This window comes from Aquarana catesbeiana, linkage group LG01, assembly GCF_042186555.1.
Source record: "Aquarana catesbeiana isolate 2022-GZ linkage group LG01, ASM4218655v1, whole genome shotgun sequence".
NCBI lineage: Eukaryota > Metazoa > Chordata > Amphibia > Anura > Ranidae > Aquarana > Aquarana catesbeiana.
In genome coordinates this window covers 612,708,212-612,730,865 of record NC_133324.1, presented here as the reverse complement: position 1 = coordinate 612,730,865, position 22,654 = coordinate 612,708,212, and the positions used below count along the sequence as shown (strand labels likewise).

The 22,654-nt window shown below is 40.5% G+C and overlaps 1 protein-coding gene across 2 annotated transcripts in view; it reads left to right on the top strand.

The window, feature by feature from the left end:
* SHROOM3 (shroom family member 3) overlaps positions 1-22,654 on the top strand; it is a 554,962-nt gene that overhangs the window by 225,728 nt on the left and 306,580 nt on the right. Inside the window, exon 1 of one of the 2 annotated variants that reach the window (XM_073599766.1) lies at positions 1,605-1,837. The exons of the other annotated variant lie outside the window; for it this stretch is intronic. The gene's annotated coding sequence lies outside the window, so the exon portion shown is untranslated. Of the gene's footprint in view, positions 1-1,604; positions 1,838-22,654 lie in introns of those variants that run through there. 2 annotated transcript variants of the gene reach the window in all.

Genomic DNA, 22,654 nt, shown 5'->3' with positions numbered 1-22,654 from the left:
TGTACTGAGGGTGGAGGGGGGTGTGGGGAGAGCTCTGTACTGAGGGGGGAGGGGGGTGTGGGGAGAGCTCTGTACTGAGGGTGGAGGGGGGTGTGGGGAGAGCTCTGTACTGAGGGGAGAGGGGGGTGTGGGGAGAGCTCTGTACTGAGGGGGGAGGGGGGTGTGGGGAGAGCTCTGTACTGAGGGTGGAGGGGGGTGTGGGGAGAGCTCTGTACTGAGGGTGGAGGGGGGTGTGGAGAGAGCTCTATACTGAGGGTGGAGGGGGGTGTTGGGAGAGCTCTGTACTGAGGGTGGAGGGGAGTGTTGGGAGAGCTCTGTACTGAGGGTGGAGGGGGGTGTTGGGAGAGCTCTGTACTGAGGGGGAGGGGGTGTGGGGAGAGCTCTGTACTGAGGGGGAGGGGGTGTAGGGAGAGAATAAATAAAGAATAAGGTTGGCACGCTTACCAGAAATGGTGGACTCATATACTGTACAGCATAAGAGTCAAACAGGCATTCATGATCTCAATGGAATCCTACATGGAAAGGTTGATGATTTGGAGGATGAGTCCCATCCAGTATTAGGGGAGAGGTTTCAACATCAGACAATAGGCTTGATGGTATAATATGAACCTTATCCGAAGTAAAAGGTCATAGAAAACAGGAAACCACACACACTTCACATCCCAATATAATATGGTAGAAAGGGTAATATGACACGGTGCGGTTCAAGTGTCATTTTGAACCGCGATATCAGCGTGCTTGCCACTCCTCGCTTTCAGATGCCCATGGCAAGGACGGCAACATGGCACAACGTGGTTCAAGCCTCATTTTGAACCGCAATTTTTGGTTATACACTGGCCTGTGTTACCCACTCCTGTGCCCTGTGTGATACGCACTTCTGAACTGCACAACATACACTCCTGAACCCTTTTTTCTGTGTGATATGCACCTCTGAGTCCTGAACCTTGCACCTTGTGCGATACATGACAACCTTGACCATCCAGGCTACATGCATTGCTTTACTTATTTTCCCCAAGGATCAGGGGGTAAGGAGTATCTGGGATTTGGGGTGTTTGAGTGGTGAGTACCTGCACCTATTCTCTGACAAAAAAAAAGCTCTAACTGCACTTTATATAATAATAAAGCTCAATGACATATCATATGTATGAGCCCATTAAAACGTATTTTCTGTATATTCTATCTTATCAGAAATATATTAACTACTTCTTTGCAGCAGTTTCCAACTGTAAATGAACAACCTGAAGTAATGAAAGTATTTTACGGTCACCAAATAATCAATAGAAATTATGCAGCACAATAAAACTTTACTTCCCTGTATCTCTGGAGAGTTGAATAACTTATGTACAAGTTGGCAACAAGATCATGCACAGTGAAAGCTGAAAAACTACGGTTATACACACCCTAGCTGCCGTAAGCTTCCGCTTATTTCCTCTAAATAAAATAAAACTGTTAATGAATAAGAAAAATCATTACTGAAACTGAATGCCTTCATTCCGTCTTATGTCTGTGAGCGTTCTTCCCCTTACGTCATGGTTTCTGCTCAGCAGGGCCAGGCTCACTGAGGATTGGTTGGTAGCTAAGCAGTAATTTGAACTGCCTTTTGTACTCTGCTGATCTGCAGCTACTGCTTCAATGCTAAAGGTGTTCTGCTGTTAGGCACCTGTCTGCACCTTGTGTGTGTTGTCTTTTGTCCCATTACTGGTGGCTGTTTCTTTTCTGGGGCCGTGTATTTTTTTCTCTCGCTTGCAGTGGATTGCCAGTCCACCGTGGCACTGGAGGGTCATTATCACCAGGATGGAAAATCCAAGAAAGCTGGCAAGAAGGGTCTTCCTGAGAGGTAAGCTCTGCCAGTGCTACACTTGTGAATAGGGTGATAGAATAGGTGATGCTGACAAGAGCTTATTTGACTTGATGATGGAAAATGTAAATAACGCACCTGGGAGTTAGTTTGGAAAGATTTAGTAAGCCTAGAGGCCTTGTAATGATTAAACATTAAAAGCTCCAGATACAAATACAGCTGTATAATGACTGTCTCTGTCTCAGTCTATTACAGTTTGTATGCTTATTGTTGTTTCAAAGGTGCATTGTAGTGCCAGTTTGTTATTTTATGCATTCAAGCTTATTCAGTAAGCACAAAGAGCATTGATGGTGTGTATAGAGTAATAACCTAGAGCAGCCTTTCTCAAGCTTTTTACCCGAGAGGAACCGTTGGAATAATTCTCAAGTTTTCGGGAAACCTTGCTAACTTAAGTAGTCAATTATTAGTTAAATTAAAAATGAAATGCATTAAATTAAAAATTAGTCAATTAGTTAAAATAATATAATAATTAGTTTAAAGAACTACAAAATACATTTGTGGTTGAGGGGAAAAAGCCACTCTATAAGATCTAAACCTATAAGAGCTAAATGGTGTATTTCCACTGGCACAGCCAAGGGGCATTGCAGCCAGGATTATGTAGACACCATAAGATGGGTGGTCAATCAGCCACCGCTCAAGGAACCCCTAGCAAACTCTGGAGGAACCTTAGAGTTCCACGAAAACATGGTCGAAAATAGCTGACCTATACCAATCAGACCTCTGTTTACAGTAGTTAGACCAATAAAAGATGCTCTCTGATTTGTCCTATGGGTTACTGCACACTGTACCTTGCTCTTTGTCTTATACAGTATCGCTATCAACCTGGGTATCATGTTAACAGCCATCTTTGTTTAACGTGTCATAGCACTGTGACAAACGTGTTTTGAGGTGTTGTCTTTGACATTAAATATTAAACAAGGGCTCCTACAAGTCAAACAGAATTATCAGGTTCATGTTTGCAGCTGACAGCAATTGATTCGCAATACCTGGCTTCCGTGGTATGTTTTATTTTGCTTTAGCTGCTTTGTCATGGCTGTGTCATTGACTTTATCTTATCCAAGGAGTGTCCATTTCTCTAATCACTATTAGTCTTGTAATTGTCCTGGATTTGGCCACTCCTCCAGTAATGTCTTAAATTAGCTGGATCTATTTTTTTTATGACAGTCTTGTTACTGTATTTGCCATTTGTCTATATAATACGCCAATAAATCTAAATAACTGACTTGCAACTAGTACATTGAATTTATAGTATCAGTAAATCAATAATAAACTACACATTAGATTTATAGAATAGTATGTTATTATTATGTAAAATCATACGCTTTGATGCAAAATGCTTGTTGTTTTAAAAGGTAAAGTGTATGTAAACCCTAACAATAAGCCTATTTTCTCCCATTTGGTCAGTTAAATAGACCTTTAAAATGTTTTGTTATATCTGATTAATGCAAAAATACCTGTTTATAAGGAGAAGGGGATGTGTTCTAGGAATGGGCAGTTTAGGGTAATAATGCTGCTCCTCCAAAGATACAGTACAGTGGGTGAGCATTGTCATTCTAGGACCGAAAGTATGTTACTGAAAGGGAAAAAAGTGAAAAAAAAGGAAGCCTAAGGCAATCTAAAGACTTGTAAGCTGCAATATATTACATTTGTGTTTTTCGGTTTAGATCATTTTAAAAGGTATATAATTTCATTATTTTTCTCTGTTCTTTCATTATTATAGGTTATAATAGGTTGCATTTTCTTAATTTGTTTCTTTTTTTTCATTTGGGCCCCATTTACCACTTTAGATATGTATGTGAATACATATCTTGTATAACTGCATAAAAAAGCATGTCATATGTAAGGGGAAAATCTGATTTCAAGATACTAAAGGCATTTGCTATGTCTGATATGAGTTCATTAAATATCAAGATGTGAATGTGAGTTATAGTCTGCACATCATTTAAAGGGTAACTCCACTTTCATGGGGAAAAAAATGGTAAATAAAAAAAAAAAAATAATAATATAGCATATACAATTGTGACACAAGCTAGTTTGTTAGGACCTTACAATACAATCCATTTTTATAAAATATTTTTATGTTTTTATAAATAATTATTTTTATTTTATGTATAAAATAAATGGATTGTATTGTAACAATTTCTTGCAGTAATGTAATGTATAAAGTGACATAGAAATGCCGCCAATTCGATATATCCACATTTTGTTCAATTAGGGGACCATACATGTGCAGATGTCGAGAGGAGATCGAATAGAGTCGGGAGCATGGAGGGCTGTTTAAATTATAAACAGAGTGGGAATTAAACTGCAGCAGCACATGGATGGGAATTGGTGACATCATGAGCACATAGAAATGTTCAGCACTATGGGATCATAAGTTGTAATATGCAAATGTGGAAGATAAAAGGAGGGTAGGTGAAGAGCTTCCTGTAACACCTCCTGAAGACGACATTTGACGAAACGTACGTCGGGGCAGAGATACAGTAAGCTGGCTGTGCTGAACAAGAGCCTGACACCTGGGAGTGGTGAGATAGCTGAGCCGGCTGCTTATAGAAAAGAGATTCAACCTGGGTGCAAGGGGAATGCATGTTATAATGTAAGCGCATATATTGAAGTTTTACACTATTAGAGTTCTCTCTCTTCCGTTTTTTGGCAATAATTACCCTGGAGCGAAAAGGCTGCTGCCTGAGCACTTTATGTGAAGGAATGTAAACATCCCTTGTAATAGAAATAAAGATAACAGGTCCACTTTATGGAGAGATCTGGGATCAAAAAGACCCAAACTCTCTTCTTAGCTTTAAAAGCAAAAGATCAAAAAAAAAAAATTTACTTCCAGCTTGGTCTGGAAGTGGTCCAGAAGTGACGTCATGGCGTCACTGTAGTCCTCCAAGGCCATGGGGTCAATCAAAGAGTATCTACACTTTGATCATCTTTTCGGATCCTTTCTTGGGGAACTAGTGGAAACGGTAAGCCTGAGAAACAGTGGTGAGTGTCAGGAGGGGGTGATAGGAGAAAGCTGGCCACTGGCTGCAAAAAAACATGCCGGGGTTATGGCTGATATCTTCAGTCAAGCCATAATCCCGGTAAACTACTTGCAAACCGCAATGTATATATACTTATTATGGTTGGCAAGTGGTTAAAGCATATCTATATTCAAAAGCAGAAATGTAACATATTATATCTTACCAGTCCTTAGATATGGTGGCTGCATTAGTTTACTTTTTGAAGCTTTTCCCCTATATTTTTGACCGGTAATCCTAATAATAACATGTTACCTGTGCCTGGGTATAAATACTTACTCCTTCACTGTATCTATAGAGGGAGGAATGGTTGCTACCCAGGCTGGACTTTAAACATGCTTGTCTTTGTTCATCTCTATTACATGGGGAATGGAGAGATTAGTAGTTCAGCTCACAGGAAATGACAAGGTCACTGCATTTCACGCAAGATCAACAGGTATTTTCAGTACTTGCTGAAATATTATTGTACTAAAAAAATTAAATTAAAGCAGCCACCGCGTCTAAGGACTGGTAAGCTGTGATATATTCATTGTTTGTTCTATGGTTTTGTTACTGTATGTTATACAAAAACATACTGTATGTTATACAAAACATCAGTAAAATTAACCTGAAAGTTCCTTAGTACGAATTCTATCACAAGCCCAAAATCCTGATGTAAAATATTACCTAGAAAAAGAGTACTAACTATAGTCCTAAAATGGGTTATTCCTATATAGAATATTGTGCACGAAAATTATGGTGACCTGGGTTTAAGTTCAACCCATCATGATCCGATTATTCTTCCACCTACAGTATAACTGCCTATATCGGCTGCAGCTGACGGATCAACAAAAGTTTTCTAACAGCCCCGTTCTACTTCTGTTGAATGGGAATGACCATTGATAGATCGAAAATCAGCCATTCCCCGCTGAACCGGATGAATTTCGGTCCATCAATGGGTAGCTTAATCTATCCAATTTGGTTCTTTAATCTCTAGTTATAAAATAAAGTGGAAACAAATTGATGTTAGCATGAGATCAGCATTAACTATCTCCTTCATGTGGAATAAACTTGCACCAAGTTTGTGATGTCAAGAAAACCTCAAAAACATTGGAAATACAGATCAGACCCAGTTTTTACATTTATATCAAATATAGCTGCATGCATGAATGAAGAACAGCAGCCCTAAAAGGGTCCTAATAACACTGGGGTTTATTTACTAAAACTGGAGAGTGCAAAATCTGGTGCAGCTCTGCATGGTAGCCAATCAGCTTCTAACTTCAGCTTGTTCAATTAAGCTTTGACAAAAAAAAAAAAAAACTAGAAGCTGATTGGTTTCTGAGCAGGGCTGCACGAGATTTTGCACTCTCCAGTTTTAGTAAATTAACCCCCACTGTTATTTGCTAAAGTTGCTTGTTAACCCTTATCAGAATTCAGAATTGATTTACAAAGCCCCTAACAAGCATCAAGCACCCTTCAGTTTTGGTCTAATACTGCTAAATGTAGCTAATAATGAGAGTGCTGTGTTTAGCTTTAAATAAAGCTTTAGTTAGCTTCAGCAAGATGTTAGCAGCTCACAGCTTCCCAAAAGTCTGCTTAGCTGCTTGCCAACCATATAACATACAGTGGCAAGGCTCTTCTGCGCCAGATCAGGTACGAGGTACGTGACCTGGCACTGCCGGGTAGGGGGCACGCGTGCGCCACTGGCAACCCAGCTCTGCTGTTATCATACACAGCAGATGTCAATCAGTGGGTGCTGGCCAATAGATGACCTCCGGCACACGCTGATTGTCAGGGAGACACACCTTATAAATAAAGCAGAGCTCTGTCCTATCAGCGGGTAAGTAATGGATTTTCTTTCCTTGCAAAGCAGGGAATAAAATCCATTGCTTCCCTAAGTAAAATCATCTCACATAGTACACCAAAACACTGGCTAGACACACATTTAACCCTTTGATCATCCTAGATGTTTAACCCTTTCCCAGCCAGTGTCATTAGTAAGTGGTAGTGCATATTTTTAGCACTGATCACTGTATTAGTGTCATCGGTTCCCAAAAAGTGTCAAAAGCGTCAGTTAGTGTCTGATTGACCACCGCAATATCACAGTCCCGCTATGAGGTGCTGATTGTCGCCATTACTAGTAAATAATAAATAAAAATTCTAGGGTATATACCATAGTTTGTAGATGCTATAACTTTTGCGCAAACCAATCAAATTAGATTTTTTTCTATTTTTTTTATTGGATATGTTTTATAGCAGAAAATAAAAAATTGTGTTTTTTTCTTTTTCAAAATAGTTGGTCTTTTTTTGTGTATAGCGCAAAAAATAAAAACCGCAGTTGTGATCAAATACCACCAAAAGAAAGCTTTATTTGTGGGGACATCATTTTATTTGTGTACAGTGTTGCATGACCGTGCCATTGTCAGTTAAAATAACGCAGTACTGTATCGCAAAAAATGTCCTGGTCATGAAGAGGTAAATCGTCCGGAGGTCAAGTGGCTAAAGCAATATTAAACTCAAAACCAAAAATGTATTATATTGTAGCTTACCAATCATTAGATGTGGTGGCTGCAGTCGTTTTTCTTTTTTTAGTTTTTTTACCTCTGTTTTCATCTGGTGATCTGGCCAGTAATACACATCCTGTATTAGAGTACCCCTACTCTGGATGATGGAGCACTGGGGGCAGACAGCAGCTTTGTCAGTCTGGGGAAGTGTTTGATGTACTGATGTGTTTGATATGATTTAGCTCCAGCTACTACATTATAAGCAGTTACAGCATTTTTTTTTAAGGGAATAAAGGTTTTACATAAATAAATAAAAGCTGATCATTGTAAGTACCATTGTAAGTACCCACTGTAAGTGCTAAACTTTTTGTCTCATCCATATAACTAGTACATCTTCAGTAGAGTCTGTTCTTTTAAAAAAACAGACTTACTGGCTGGATAAAAAAAGAAGAAAGAAAGCCTAAAAAAGGAAAGCTAATGCAGCCATCGCTGGATTGGTAAGCTGCAATATAATAAATGTTTGCTTTTGGGCTTATTACTGCTTTAAAGAATATGTCTACCCAACATTTCATATTCCTGATATGTACTTATTTTACCATGTACTTGTATGAAAAAGTATCCCATTATGATAAATACCTGGTGTTCCTGCCAGTGCCTCTGCTTTCCTGTTACAAACTGACCACACTAAGCACAAAAGCACAACGTGGTCAGTTTTCTGGCTGTGCTGAGAACTCAGCTTGCTCTCCTCCAATGATCAGCAATGTGCTGACAAGCCACCCCCAGCACAGCCATTCACTGGGAAGACTATTAGTGCTGCTGGTTCTCCTCCCCTAGCTCTCTAAGATCCTCATGCAGCAGAGAACAGAGGGTATGTGAAAACTTGGGGGAAAAAAAGGTATTTATAATGTTTTTATATGTATGCACAAATGTTTTGCATTTCAATTCTATTTTAAACTGAATAGGATGTTTTACAAGGTGAGTGTTCACATATACTTTAGGATCTGTAGTCAGCACTACCTGTCTAGAGCTGAAGGGTTCTTTGAGATAATAAAAATATTGTTCAAAGCAAAAACATTGGTAACTGCTTGCTCAGTCTTATTCTGTTTGGTCTAGTGTTTAACAAACTAAGATTTACAAATGTGTTTGTATTTAGGGCCCTAAAAAGTCAGTAACTCAGTGCAAGATGTTTTTTTTTTTTCTTTCCAATATGATGCAATTGTGATTTTTCCAAACATTTTTTTTTATTGAGATTTTTTTTATTGAAATGTTTTTTTTTACTGGGATTTCTGAGATTTTTGTTTTATTGAGATTTTTTATTTTTTAAACTGTCTATAGTCTTCCGATGCAGCTCATCTGGATCACAAGTCTGCTGTCTTATCAGGTTCAATGAACTTGAGTATGAGCTAGAGGGAGTACAGGCAGAACTTGGATGGCCTGTAGGGTGGGGTGTAAACACTCATCTACAGACGCCTTTATATAGAGGTAGAAACATGAGAACTGTGCTATAAAGTTGTATCATTTGAGCACCCTTGTCTTTAATATACAACCCTTAGTTTTCAAATAACATTGCTAAGCAATAAATAAACTGGTAACTTTGACCATGGCGAGACAATGATATATATAGATTTACTGTGTAAATAGCCATTCCTCTTTGCTTGTCCAAGACACATAATTTCTAAATAAAATTGTGAATGAAAATGAAATGTTCATTTATATTTGGTGGAAAGACCTTTTAACTGCATTTTAAATTGTGCTAAATCTTTTTGTTTTCTATTTTAAATTTCACTTAAAAGTGGGATGCATACAGAAAAGTACACAGTCCAAAAAATATACGATTTATTAGCAAAAAAAAAAAGACATTGATACATTTTATAAATATAACATCACTTAAAAAATTGTATAGGCAAGCATTTAATACAATCTTACCAACATGCTGTTAAATGCTTGCATAGCATTTATTTATATTTGCTATTATTCAATGTTATGGTCCATTTGCTCCGGGAAATAATCCCAGGAGCTAATTAAATAATATATTAATACATGGATAAAGAGGACAATAAAAGGTAGAGAAGGAGAGACAAATACTGTATGGTGGCTACGAAAAGAGCCAATAGACCGAAATAGGTGAAATAGATAAATTGGAAGACAGATTAGGTAAACATACAGATTATTATTGTATATGATTTAGAAAGGAGGTTTATGGAAGGGACTTTTGGAAAGGCACCACTATGACAAATATATATAAAAATACAAATATCATTTTATTTAATACAATCTTAAGACACTAATAAAAATACATGCAACAGTAAATGCAAAATTTGCACAGGATGATAGGACTTTCTTCATACAAAGAAAAGCTCTAGATCCCAAAAAATCATGGGTACCCCTTTTTGTGGGATTTTCCTTCAAATGCTTCTAGTAGCATACACAAGTGTTAATTAGGCACAATTTCAAGTTAAAAAACAAATGTGTAATGGTACTGACTCACTTAGATTTAATATCCTGTGGATGAAATTGCAGTACCTTGGGTTGATGTTCTTCACTGATGGAAAAAAGAAATAATGATGACAAAGGGTGAGTCACTCGGTGAGTGCAGACTAGCAGGTTGATTTACTAAAGGCAAATCCACTTTGCACTACAACTGCACTGCAAGTGCACTTGGAAGTGCAGTTGATGTAGATCTGAGGGGAAGATAGAAATGAGGCGAAGCTCTGTTGATTTCATCATCCAATCATGTACAATCAAAAATGCTGTTTTTTATTTTCCTTGCATGTCCCCCTCAGATCTACAGCAACTGCATTTCCAAGTGCACTTGCAGTGCACTTGTAGGGCAAAGTGGATTTGCCTTTAGTAAATAAACCCCATGGCCTATAGTCTATTGGAGGGAAGTATGAGTTGAGTTTCTTCAATCTTTGCTTGTTAAGGCTGATTATAGGTGGAATAATGTTGCAAATATAGGCAACCTAAATAAGTTTGAGCTGGGCTGCTAGGCTTATGCATGCCATACATTGGTTGAATTCCAAACAATTTTTTTTCACAAATCTGATATATTGGGCATTTTGTGATTTGATGGTGCCATCATTTAATTTTGAAATTCGACCAACCAAGCCTTCAATGTCACCTCATGTTGCTACAGAAAAGAAATGTCATGGCTGGGAATCTTCTTTTCTTTCCAGAAACTTTCTTTTCTTGTGCTCATGTGCATCTCTTTTTCAATTATATTTCTCACACCATTCTCCCATCATTGATTAGAAAATTGTTTTTCGAAAAATTTCCAAAATGTCCGATCACTGAAATTTGATGGTAGCACGAAAATCTCCAGTTGCTGCGGCCCACTAATGGTGCGAAATTCTTTGTGACAGTTGATCAGTTCAGAATCATGTTGGAATAGTAAGCCAAGAGGAGCCAGCTGAGGTCGTTTGGGCATTTTTCACACTTGCATTCTGGCAGGAATTAGTTAGAGATGTTCCAGCATATCCAGCTGATAGGTAAACCTACAATACTGTAGATAAATAAAATGCAGTAAATTACCTTTACACTTTGGTATCTCTTAGGTAGAATACTTTTGAAAGACCACTGGCTGCAATACTCGTTGACATAAGTGGGCCAAATATAAAAATAATGATTTTTTAAATACTGTATGTTTATAGCAGGGGTCTCCAAAAGGGCCAGTTTACTGTCCTTTGGACTTCACGGGGGCTGGACTGTGGCCATTGGAAGTAGAGTCCTGCCATCAGTGGGAGTAAACAATTCCCCATTTTTGGTGTCAGTGAGAGGTATTGTGCCCCATCATTGGTGTCATTGGGTGGGAAGAATCATGCCCCATTGTTTGTTTTACTAGGAAGAATTGTGCCCTGTCATTGGGAGGAATTGTGCCCCTTCGTTGGTGTCAGAGGAAGAATTATGCCCCATTGTTGGGGTCAGAGAATTAAATGATGCCCAAGGGCCAGATAAAAGCAAGCAAGCAAAGGGACGCAGTTTGGAGACCACTGGTTTATAGTGTAGTTTGGCTACTGTAGGCACTCACTGTAACTTCACTTTTGTGTCTGATTATTTAAGTGAAGAGATATCCTGCTATATGCAGGATCAGTGAATAGGTGCGAGTTCATTGTCCCAGAACAGGCACAGGAGTCAGGGTATGGTTGCTTCCATCAGAGTCTAACATCAGAGTCTAACCACACAAACTTGTGTTCCCAGCTTAACCACAGCTTATCAAATGCCTCCTGGAGAATAGCTCATGCTTGAAGCCTGAATAAGCCTATGTTCTGGTCCTTGATTTTCCAGACCAGACCCTGTATATCTTCACAGCCTAGAGATCTGTACTGAACGAGAGCATGATTTAAATGTCCTTTCTCAGCGTCTTGCCTCTCTTACAGTACACGTCGCAGACAGATCACACAGACCAAACATTAGCAATTGTTATCTTAGTTTTGCATGACTTTTGACACGCCACACCTAGAGATAATAATAACAGGTAGAATATTTTTTTTAGCCTAAGGCAAAATTTAGTGCTTATTATTAAACCTGTGAAGAACTAGTGAGCTATGTTCATGGAGTGCTTATTATTATTATTACTAATAGGTGTCACTTTTCTGCATAGAGTTTACAAATGGTAAGTCCATTTGAAGTTTGGGATAGGTTGCTACATACATGGCTGAACTTTTTTATTACACACAACACAGAGAGAAAAAAAATTACGTTCTCTGCCTAGTTTAAAACCACACAGATTATGAGTTACCTTACTCACTCATGCATTTTGAGCGTGTAAAATAAGTCTTTCTTCTCACGGTATATCCCTTCATCATTACTTCTCCATCATTACTAATTGGATTCCTCAACCAGAGCACCCCTAGATTAAAGGACCCCAGACTAGCTGTGGCAACTTGCCAGTCTCCTAAGCAATGTTCTTGACTATAATTAGTTCCCCTAACAAAGACTGGGCAATTTCAAAAAACATACATTGTATATTCCTTGTTCTGTGTCTACTGGACCTAAGTAAAAGAGCATAGTCACCAATAGGGTCTTAGTCCACAATTTAAGAATAAAGAAAAAGCAGATATAATTGAATTATGAAAAGTCTGTTTCACTGGGGATATAACAGAATAGACTGCAATATTCACTCAGCAGGAAGTGTTTCCCCTCCCTCAGACAATCTCCAGTCACCCAACAGAATTTAAAGTGTTACTAAATCCACAACGGTAAAATCAGTCTTTATTGGCAGGAAAGCATGCTTGTTATACTCATTGTGGAACTTAAGGGGTTAATCCTCTGCATTGTGTAAAAAGGCTGTTTGATCCTGTCTCCTCTGATTCTCACCTTCTTTTACTGTCCCCCATCCATCTATTGATAGAACAGAGTCTTGAGGGCACATGTTCAGTTTGGTGTGTATTGCTAGAGTTCCTTTTTTCTTGGGAGGGTGCATGTGATCGGCACAGGGGCCAATTAGCACTGTCCAGACAAAAGGACAGGGGTCATGCAACCTCATAGGATAGTCAGAGGAGAATGAAAACTCCTCCTACAAGCTTTAACAAGACATTGATAGAAGTCACAAGACTGTTATATACTGCTGGTGAGAAAAGGTATTTAGCAGTTTATATTTACTAAACGTATTGCATTTGCATGTTCTGTGTACTGTGGGAGACCAGATATAGTGAATGCAGGGTCCTGGGTTTAGTAACACTTTAAGGATTTAAAGAGGATCTTCAGTCCGCCTCCAAAAAATTAAAGGTCAGCAGCTACAAATACTGTAGCTGTTGATTTTTAATAAAAGGACACTTACCTGTCCAGAGATGCAGCGCCGTCCTCATCTGGGCCAGTCCTTTTAGGCTGCTGAGGTTCATAAAGTCTGAATCTTGCCTTCTGTAACATCAGCTACTAAAGTGATTGTAAAGTTTTGTTTTAATTTTTTTTAAATAACAAACATTATACTTACCTCCTCTGTGCAGTTGGTTTTGCACAAAGCAGCATGGATCCTTCTCTTCTCAGGTCACTCTTCGCTGCTCCTGGCCCCTCCCTTCTATCGAGTGCTCCCACAGTCAGCAGCTTGCTATGGGGACACTGGAGCCGAGTAACAGCTCTGTGTGTCCATTCAGACACGGAGCCCCGACCCGGCCCTGCCCCCTCTCTCCCCTGATTGGCTGAATGACTGCATTAAGATAAAAAACCTTCTGCCTTTACAACTCCTTAAATTAGGAAGTGGTGCACCTTTTTAGGGCGCTATCCTATTCCTATCCTATTGCAGTAATATATTCTTTATTATAGTAATAATGAGATAAAACAATGTGATACCAGATCAGACACATTCACACTTTAATGCTTTTGAATTGTTGAGTCTGCAGGAGTGTGAACTCATTTTATTATAAGGGTTATATTTATCTGTGCATCTGAACTCCTGAACAGTCCACACAGGGAAAAGTGAGTAGGTGATAATACTGGGTGGGGTTTCAAACTGTACTGAAGAACCAGAATCAGCTTGCATGCTTGACAATTTAATATACATGGCACTACAGTATTATAATGGACAGATTGGTGAGAGTACTGGCAGTCTGGCAACTCTGACTTTAAAAATGGTATTAAACCCAAAAGCAAACATTTCGTATATTGCAGCTTGCCAATTCATAGTTTTCTTTTTTTAAGCTTTCTTTTTTTTTCACCAGGTGATCTGGCCAGTAAGTCTGTTGTTTTTCAAAAGAACAAGCTCTTCAGCAGAATGTATCAGTTACAGAGATGAGACAAATAATTTTCCACTGTCTGGGGTGCTTACAGTGATCCGCTTTTATTTGTTCACATAAACTCTTTATTGCTGAAAAGAACAAAACTGTTCTGTAACTGCTTATAAATAGTTTGGCTTCAATTTGTTAGTGTATTTAAATCTGCTAGTGCATCCGCTCTCCTCCCCTCCAGACTGACAATGCTGCTCATTCATCCAAAGTGTGGGCACCCTAACAAAGGAGGTGTGTTACTGGCCAGATCACCAGGTGAAAACAGAGGGGAAAACCTAAAAAATGAAAACTAATGCAGCCACCACATCTAATGATTTGCGAGCTGCAATATTACATTTTTGGTTATTGGTTTAATACTACCAATTAAAGCAGTTGTAAATGTAAATGACAATAAAAATATTTTTAAATAGCTAAATATAACACTTTAATCAATTTATGTTTAGATATTTTTTTTTAAAACTTGCCTTTAGTGCATTTTTTGTTTACTAAAGTGCAGCTGCTCAAGCCGCTCCTCCTGTCTTCTCTGTGATGTCAGACGCGTTTGCCCCGCTCTATACACACCTACCAGCGGGTCAATAAATCACTCGGTCACATGACCTGCTGGTGGGCGTGACATGCATGACATGTCTGGGAGGCAGCTTCCAAAACAGGAGAGGAGGAGTGGCTGTAGGGCAAGCCAATATCAGTCAAGGCTGGAGGGAAGCATGTTTTACCAAAACATTAAAGATACAGTGCAACGTTTTTTTAGGTTTACAAACATTTTAAGCTCATCATGCAGTTTTTTTTCTCCATGGGGGTTGGCCTAAGGGTAGACTACCTGCAATGGTATTTGCCCCATATGTCATGAAATAAATATACAGTATATGAATTAAACAAAGTGAGAACTCTTAATCTGCATACTTAAGTTGGGATCCCCAAGATTGGGATTTTGACTGTTTGCCTACATCACTGTATAGAGGGTTCACAAATTTATACAGTGAGCCATCCACATTTTTTTATTATTATAAAATAGATTGAGAAGTTGTTTGTACATCCAGAAATCATACATCCTAACTGTCCTGGATTCTGCAGGACTGTCCAGGGAATGGCAATTGACCATTCTTTGGCTTTGATTCTTTTTCTGCTCTATTGGGCCGAGTGATCTCCTGGTCGACGTGACTGAGCACTATAGCTCAGGCAGAAGTAAGCAGTGGCGTAGGACGCAGAGCATAGGTAGGTAAGAAATTCACGAAACATCAATGTTTTCCACTGAACAAAGTTCCAAAAACAAAGGTACATTGAAGAAACAGCACCTGATTGTATTGTACGGCACCTGGCTACTCTAGGCCCAAAGTAGAGATATAATGCGGTGCTCCTGGCTGACTTGCTCTGCACATAAGCTTTCCCCTAGGCTCCAGACATCTGAGGTATTGCACTTCACTATCCTCTCTTGTCTTTGATTGTAAAGCTGGATTGTACTAACACAGTCCCCCTTGAAGGCTTCCCAAGATCCAGAATAGCTGCTGTCCTGCTCCCTGCTGCTGAGCAGGCTGTGCTGTCTTTACTTGGGTTCCACAGCTAAGCCTAGCTGTGGCTAAGACTGGGTAATATCCTGAGGCTTCTTCTCCTTTTCTCACCCTCTTCTGTTCCTCTTTCTTCTGCCCCAGGGGTAGAGCCCCCAACACAGGGGTCCCCTCCAGACCACTGGAACCCAGGCTCTGCTTCCAGTCTTTCAAGCTCCTGAGTATTTATGGATTGTTTCTTCACCTGCTGGGCACTGCCTTCTCAGGGATTAGTGGGAACGTCATACATATGCGTGGAAGTAACGTCATCGTGGCTCGGCCAGGCAAATGGCGGCTGCCCGCCGAGGTTCTCGTGAACATTGCTGGATCACGAGGGGCTCAGGTAAGTATTAGGGAGGCTGCACACAGAAGGTTTTTTTACCTTTATGCATAGAATGCATGAAGGTAAAAAACCTGGAGCCTTTGCAACCACTTTAAGCCCCACAAATTAAGATGACTTTAACCTGATTTTTCTTACCTAAGTGAAAAAAAAGAATTTCTTTGTGAGAATGCATGCCTTCATAACATAAGTACACTCCCGACCTATTGTTTTTACTAAAGAAGGCTGAACAATGAACCAAAATTCCAAACCATCCCATAGAACATTCCCTTATAGAGGGTTAGAATAGGGATCTACTAGAGCAGGGATCACTAAATGGTGGACCACGGTCTGGACTCGGTCCCAGTGACAGTTCTGTCCGGGACCACCACAGATGCATCAGTCAGCTGCCTGTGTGCCCTCTCTTCTCTCCTGTCATCTTCACAGCAGGGCAGAGGTGCTACAGGTCTGGATGGAAGGTGGGAGCTGCCCAGCTTTTCAACTTAACAAGCAGGTGATTTGTTGCTACGACGTGGGGTGGTCCTAGCAACCAATCACTTGCTTGTAACAGGAAAAGTTGCTACGTTCCCACCCTCCATCCAGACCTGCCCCATGTCCCGCCCTCTTCCCTGCTATGTACAGTAGGACTGGGAAGTGGGGTGTGTGAAATAACAGGGGTCTGTGAAGTAAAGGCTGTGAAGTAAAGGGGCTTGCTTTGAAACAAAGAGGGCTCTAATAGGTGGCTATCACATTAAGGGAGCACTATGATCTAAAGTGGGGCTGTAATGTAAAGGGGGTGCTGTGTTGTAAAGTAGGATGTGATGTAAAGAGGGCTGTGATGTAAAGGGGGGCAATTGGAAGTAAAGGGGGGGTACTGTGATGTAAAATGGGATGTGATTTAAGGGGGGGGGGCACGGTGAGGTAAAAAGGGGGACTGCCATGTAAAGGGGGTGCTGTGAAGTAAAGGGGGCCTTTCATGTAAAGGGGGAACTGTGATGTATATAGAGGGTCCGTGATGTAAATAGGAGGGCTGTGATGTCAAGGGGGATGCTGTGATGTAAAGGGGGCACTGTGAAGTAAAGGAGGAGGACTGCAATGTAAAGGGAGGAGCTTTGCTGTAAAGGGGGCTGTGATGTAAATAGGGAGGGGGGCACTATTATGTGAAGAAAGGGCTATGATGTGAAGGGAGTGCTGTAATGTAAAGGGGGGTGCTATGATGTATAGGGGGCTGTGATGAAAAGGTGGGTGCTGTGAAGTAAGGGGGGCGCTATGACGTAAATGTAAGGGCTGTGATGTAAAGTGTAAAGGGGGTGCAGTTATGTAAAAGGGAGGAACTGTGATGTGAAGGGGGGGGCTGAGGACACTGATATAAAGGGGGGTCTGTGTTGCAATGGAAGGTGTGAATGCGTTGTAATGGAAGGAGGGACTGTGATGTGAGGAATCTGAGTTATGGTGCAAGCATGAGATTCGGACCTCTGCTGGAAGAAAATTTTACTGACCGGTCCTCCATGAATTTCAATTCCACACCCCTGCTAGTGTATTCACTGCTCTATACACAGTTGTCTTGCTCTGTAAAAGTGTTAAGTATCTTTATCCCATAAAATGTAACCTGCTCAGGACAATCAGCTTCTCATTGGAATATGTTTGTTGACCTTTAGTTCACAATCTACAACTGTCTTATATCATGATAGCATATGTGGTTTTATCCATGGCTGAACCAAGATCCCATGAAGATAAGTATATACCTGCACAACTTAAATGTCAGTGATATTGTCAACTTCTTTGGAAAAACATAGTTAAATAAGCTGCTTATATTTATTTAGAAATATATAGTTTTAAATAAAACACAAATACCCTGAACAAATATACTGTATATCAGATAACATAAATTTTTATTGAAGGAACCCAATACTGATATACTGATACTGATACTAATACTGAGGATATATACAATTGCTATACCCATTTTGCAAATGCTAGTTGCTTGTATAAAATAGTGATTCCAAGGCTTCCGTTTTTTCTCAGTAACTGACCCCATAATATTGGTGCATAATTGAAGTTCTACATTTCTCTGCATGCTGCAGGCTTGTTCTGAGGCTGTTGCTTAGAATGTATGGACCAGAGATAACCAAGCAACAGAAGGAGGTCAGCAACAACAGCCTATGTATTTCTCTCAGTACAGTTCCTTTAACCTCCTCACCATTTTCCTACAGACAGGAATGGCATGTTTACATTAAGCTTCTATAGCCTCAACTGAATCTAAAGGCTGGGCAAAAATAGTTGCTATTTGCATTAGATTACATTTCATTAGGAATGTCATTTTCTCACGACCACAAATATACATGTTTAACATCTGCTTAAAATGACTAAACACATTAGGTGGATTTTCCTAGCATTTGCTATGACAAGCACTTGATCTGAAGATAAGGGTATAAGACTTTGCTCATGCATGTTGACGTTGAACTTTTAATTACTTTTATAATAATATAAGTGTCACTTTGAAGGGCAAACAACATTTAACTTGTGCTTCCATAATGCCCAGATGTGATCCTTTTATAAAATAAGATAATAGGCAGGCCATACACGGTTTAAATCTTGGCCAGTTCAGCAGAAAGCGGCTGAAATTTGAACCGTGTATGGGCAGGCTGAATGTACCATCAATCGATCAACTTGGGTACAACCAACATGTCCGGATTTAACTGCGATTATGGCTAGCAGCTGCAATAGATGCTAGCAACAATCACTGTCTTCTCCCAGAGGAGATGGCTGCTGAGAGAAGACAATGGCCCGGCAGGAGACATTCCTGAATCAACACTGTCTGTGTACATGGGCGAATCGAGCAAATTTCACTCCGTGTATGGCTGGCCTTAGTTAATGAAAGAAAATGTATTACGTCAGTATATTTATTTATAGTATCCATGTACCACTTAGGGGGGATAACCAAGGTCCTAAAAACTAGCTCCGTCTACCAGTCATTCTGTTCCTCTCCTTCATCTAATTGCAGGGTGAGATTATGTGCATGAATATAATTATTTTTCTATTAATATTTTAGATTTTGTAGTTTTATCTTTTTTGTGTGAAAAAAAAAGTTTCTAAACTATTTTAAGCCAGCCATGCATGGATCAAAATGTGGCCGGTTCAGCAGGTACCAGACAAATTTCAATCCATGTATGGGCTTGCTGGTTGTACACAAGTTGATCTATTGATCAACTTGTGTACAACTAACCTGTCAGGTTTTTTCCCAAACAATCAGTGCTGATCAGGAAGGTTTCCTATCAACAGAATACAATAGCACAGCAGGAGTGATTCCCCATTGACCTGGAATGTGTGGATGTGGGAAATCAGTCTAATCTTTTTTGTTGTTCAACCTACCGTTTGAACGAAAAAAATAAAAAATCATCTATGGCCAGCCTTAGGGAGGTATCAGTGGGGCGAGGCCAATGTATGGCAAAAAGTAGCAGTGCCCCTGCAAACTGAATCCAGCCAACATCCTAAAGGCTAGTTTACACTAGTGTTGATCTCTATATAATGGTCAGCTCTTCAGTAGGCATATAAAAGACTGCTTGAACGCCACACTAGCACATTGCAACTGCCTGCGTTGCACATGATTACAGGGTGGTGCGCCCCCATTTAGTTCAATGGGTCGCGTTCAGTGGGCAATACTTCCTGCTGAAAGAGACAGTAGAGATAATTTTTGCCGCAAAGCATTGTGACAGACACTTATGTACTTCCCCCTCCTCTGTCTTTGCAGCATAAGGGGGGGGGAGGGCAGTTGGGGGGTGGTAAAAACATGCAGGTGAGCCAAACATGAGGACTTATACTTACCCTACCTATGAGTGAGCCCTAACTGCGCTGCCTTGTAACCCCTTGTGTCTCTGCAGCTGGCAACAATCCCTTCAGTTTGGGGTATAGAGAGCATGCTTCCTGCTACTATGATTGTGCCTGGATCTAACAGCCAATTACTATGCCACAGCACTGTCACATGACTGAGGGATTAATGATCATCAAGACAGCCTGACAACTAGCATTTTCAGGAAAATAGGTTAGCAATGGTAACCTCCCTAATTCTTCCATGATATATTGCCTTTAAAGGGTAAGCAAACTTTCAAACAAGGTTTACTTAACCCCTACAACCACTGCCACACTGACTCATCTAACTTGCTCTACCTCATGTCAGCTGCAGACTGACCTAGTTCTTACAGGGTCCAGCACCATCCTGCTGCAATATTTACTCCTGCTTGCCTTTTTTCCCTCTGAAACCCATAGACTTTCTTTGGGCCCACTGAAACCCATAGATTTCTATGTGGCTGTCTCCTAAAGCAGGAGACACTCTAGTCTAGAGAAAAGTCCATAGGAGTCTATGGGGTTTTATTTCACACCTGTGAAATCTAGGCCTGTTAGAAAGGAGGTAATCATTGTGACAGATTAGGCTGCGTACCTGGATCTCATTTCCTTGCCACTGTGACGTTATTGCTTTTTCAAATACTCACTCTTTGTATGAGTTTTAAACTTTGATCCATTTTATGTACTGTGACTCACTGTTGCTGTTAAGCTTTGCTTGCCTCTGTACTATTATACGTGTTGCTGTACTGCATATTGAATATGGTGACATATGTTGTTGTACAGTATACTAGGTGTGGACTTTGTTGCCTACTTATCTTTATATAGTCAATTTCTGCAGTGTATATTTCTCTGTTTGGTGCAGTGATGTATCCTCAATGCGTGTAGTGTCTGTGCAGGGCACATGGAGGATAGGGCCCACTGTGCTCTCACACACTGATTAGGATTCCTGTCAATTTGCTTCTCCCCTCTGCAGTCTCCAGCACAGCTTCCCCCTACTGCCGCCATCATCTTTGCTGTCATTGGTTGCTAGGACTGCCAGCATCCTAGCAACAAGTATCACATTTTTCCAGCATGCAGGATGGGAGTTCCTCTGTGCAGAGTTACTCTGTCTCCCAGCTATGTCCCCCGACCCTTGGCTTCTGCCCTTCTGTCGTGCTTTATGGTAAGTTAGGGTCTGTGATCTAAAGAAGGAATTCTAATCTAAAGGGGTATCTGATCTAAAGCCGGCCAGCATGGACCGGCCAAAATTTGATCTAGTCAACCAACTTGGGTAGAACAAGCATGTTTGATCCTTAGCACGTGATTATTGCCAGCAGCCATAGCCCCTAGCAATTATCACTGTGTTCTTCTGGCAGGGACAGCTCCCCCCCGTCCCCCCTTGCCCGGAGAACACAATGGGATTCCCCCATCAAAACTGACTGTGTTGATGGGGGAATCTAACAATTTTCTTTCCTACAACCTGTGGTTGCAGGAAAGAAAATCACATATCCTATGTCCGGCTTAAGGGGGACTTATGATCTAAGGGAGGCTCTGATCTTAGGGGTACTCCCTTGTAAGAGGAGTCTGATGTAAGGGAGGACTCAAGGGAGGAGCTAACTGTAAAAGGGGGCTCAATGTAAGAGGGTCCCTGGTGTAAGGGGAGTCTCTAATCAAAGGGGGATATCTCCTGTTCTAAAGGGATACTCTTATGTAAGAGGGGACTAATCTTACGGGGAACTCCAATGTAAGAGGTTTTCATCTAAGAAAGAGCGTAAGGGTGGACTCTGACGTCAGGGTGGACTCTGATGTTAAAGGGTACTCAGATGTACTGGGGACTCTGATGTAAAGGGAAGCTCTGGTGTTAGTGGGTTCCTGATGTAAAAGAAGCTCTGATATAAAAGGAGACTCCTAAATTGTCACTGCCTTGCTGTCTGGCTGCTAAGTAGTCACTGACTATTTTATGAACTTCTTCCACAATATAAGCTAAAAAGCATGTTTAATGGAAAAGTTTAATTTTTTAAAGGCTACTTTCACACTGCTCCATCGCAAAAATGCTTCAAAACGCATATGCATTTGTGCCGCATTTCTGGTGCATTTTGCACCTGTGAAAAAAGGACATGTGACTCAAAAACCTGCAGCAAAAACACAATTGTGGGTGCATTTTTGATACATTTTTGCCAAGTTTTTGATGCGGTTTCCATTCATTTCAATGGGGAGGTGTGTTTTTGGTGCATTTTTTTTTTTACAATACCAAACATGCACCAAAAGTGCAGCAAGCAGGACTTTAAAAAACGCAACGGACCCGCAACTGACCAGTGTGAAGAGTTCCATAGGATTTAATAATCATGTGTTTTTCTTCCGCTTTTTTTAACGCAAAAATTGAAGAAAAACTGATCAGTGTGCAAGCAGCCTAAATGATTGTGCTGAGCAGGGATGGGCGAACGGGCCAAACTTTCGTTGTTCGGACGTTCGGCGAGCAGCCAAACAAAGGGTAATTTGACTGTTTGTTCGGCCCCCAAATCGACCACAATGCATTGCGGTGCTGAACAGTACATTGTAAGCCCTGATTGGCTGAAGCAGTGAAAGCTTCAGCCAATCAGGGCACAGAGCACTGTCAGAGTCATGATTGGACACTGTCATCATGACTTTATCCAATCATGGCTCATTCCCACCCCACAGTATAAAAGTATTCTTTCAATGGCCATTTTCAGTGCGATTTCGGTGTGGAGAGAGATAGAACAGGGCTCTGTTCAGTGCTATTAGTTAGTGTGCTATACTGTGCTATTTTGCTTTAATTGTCAGTGTAGAATATTAGTTTAGTGTCAGTCTAGGGATAGTGTGAGTGTAGTGAGGAGGACCATCATTCAGCTTTGCATAGTGTGCAGCTAC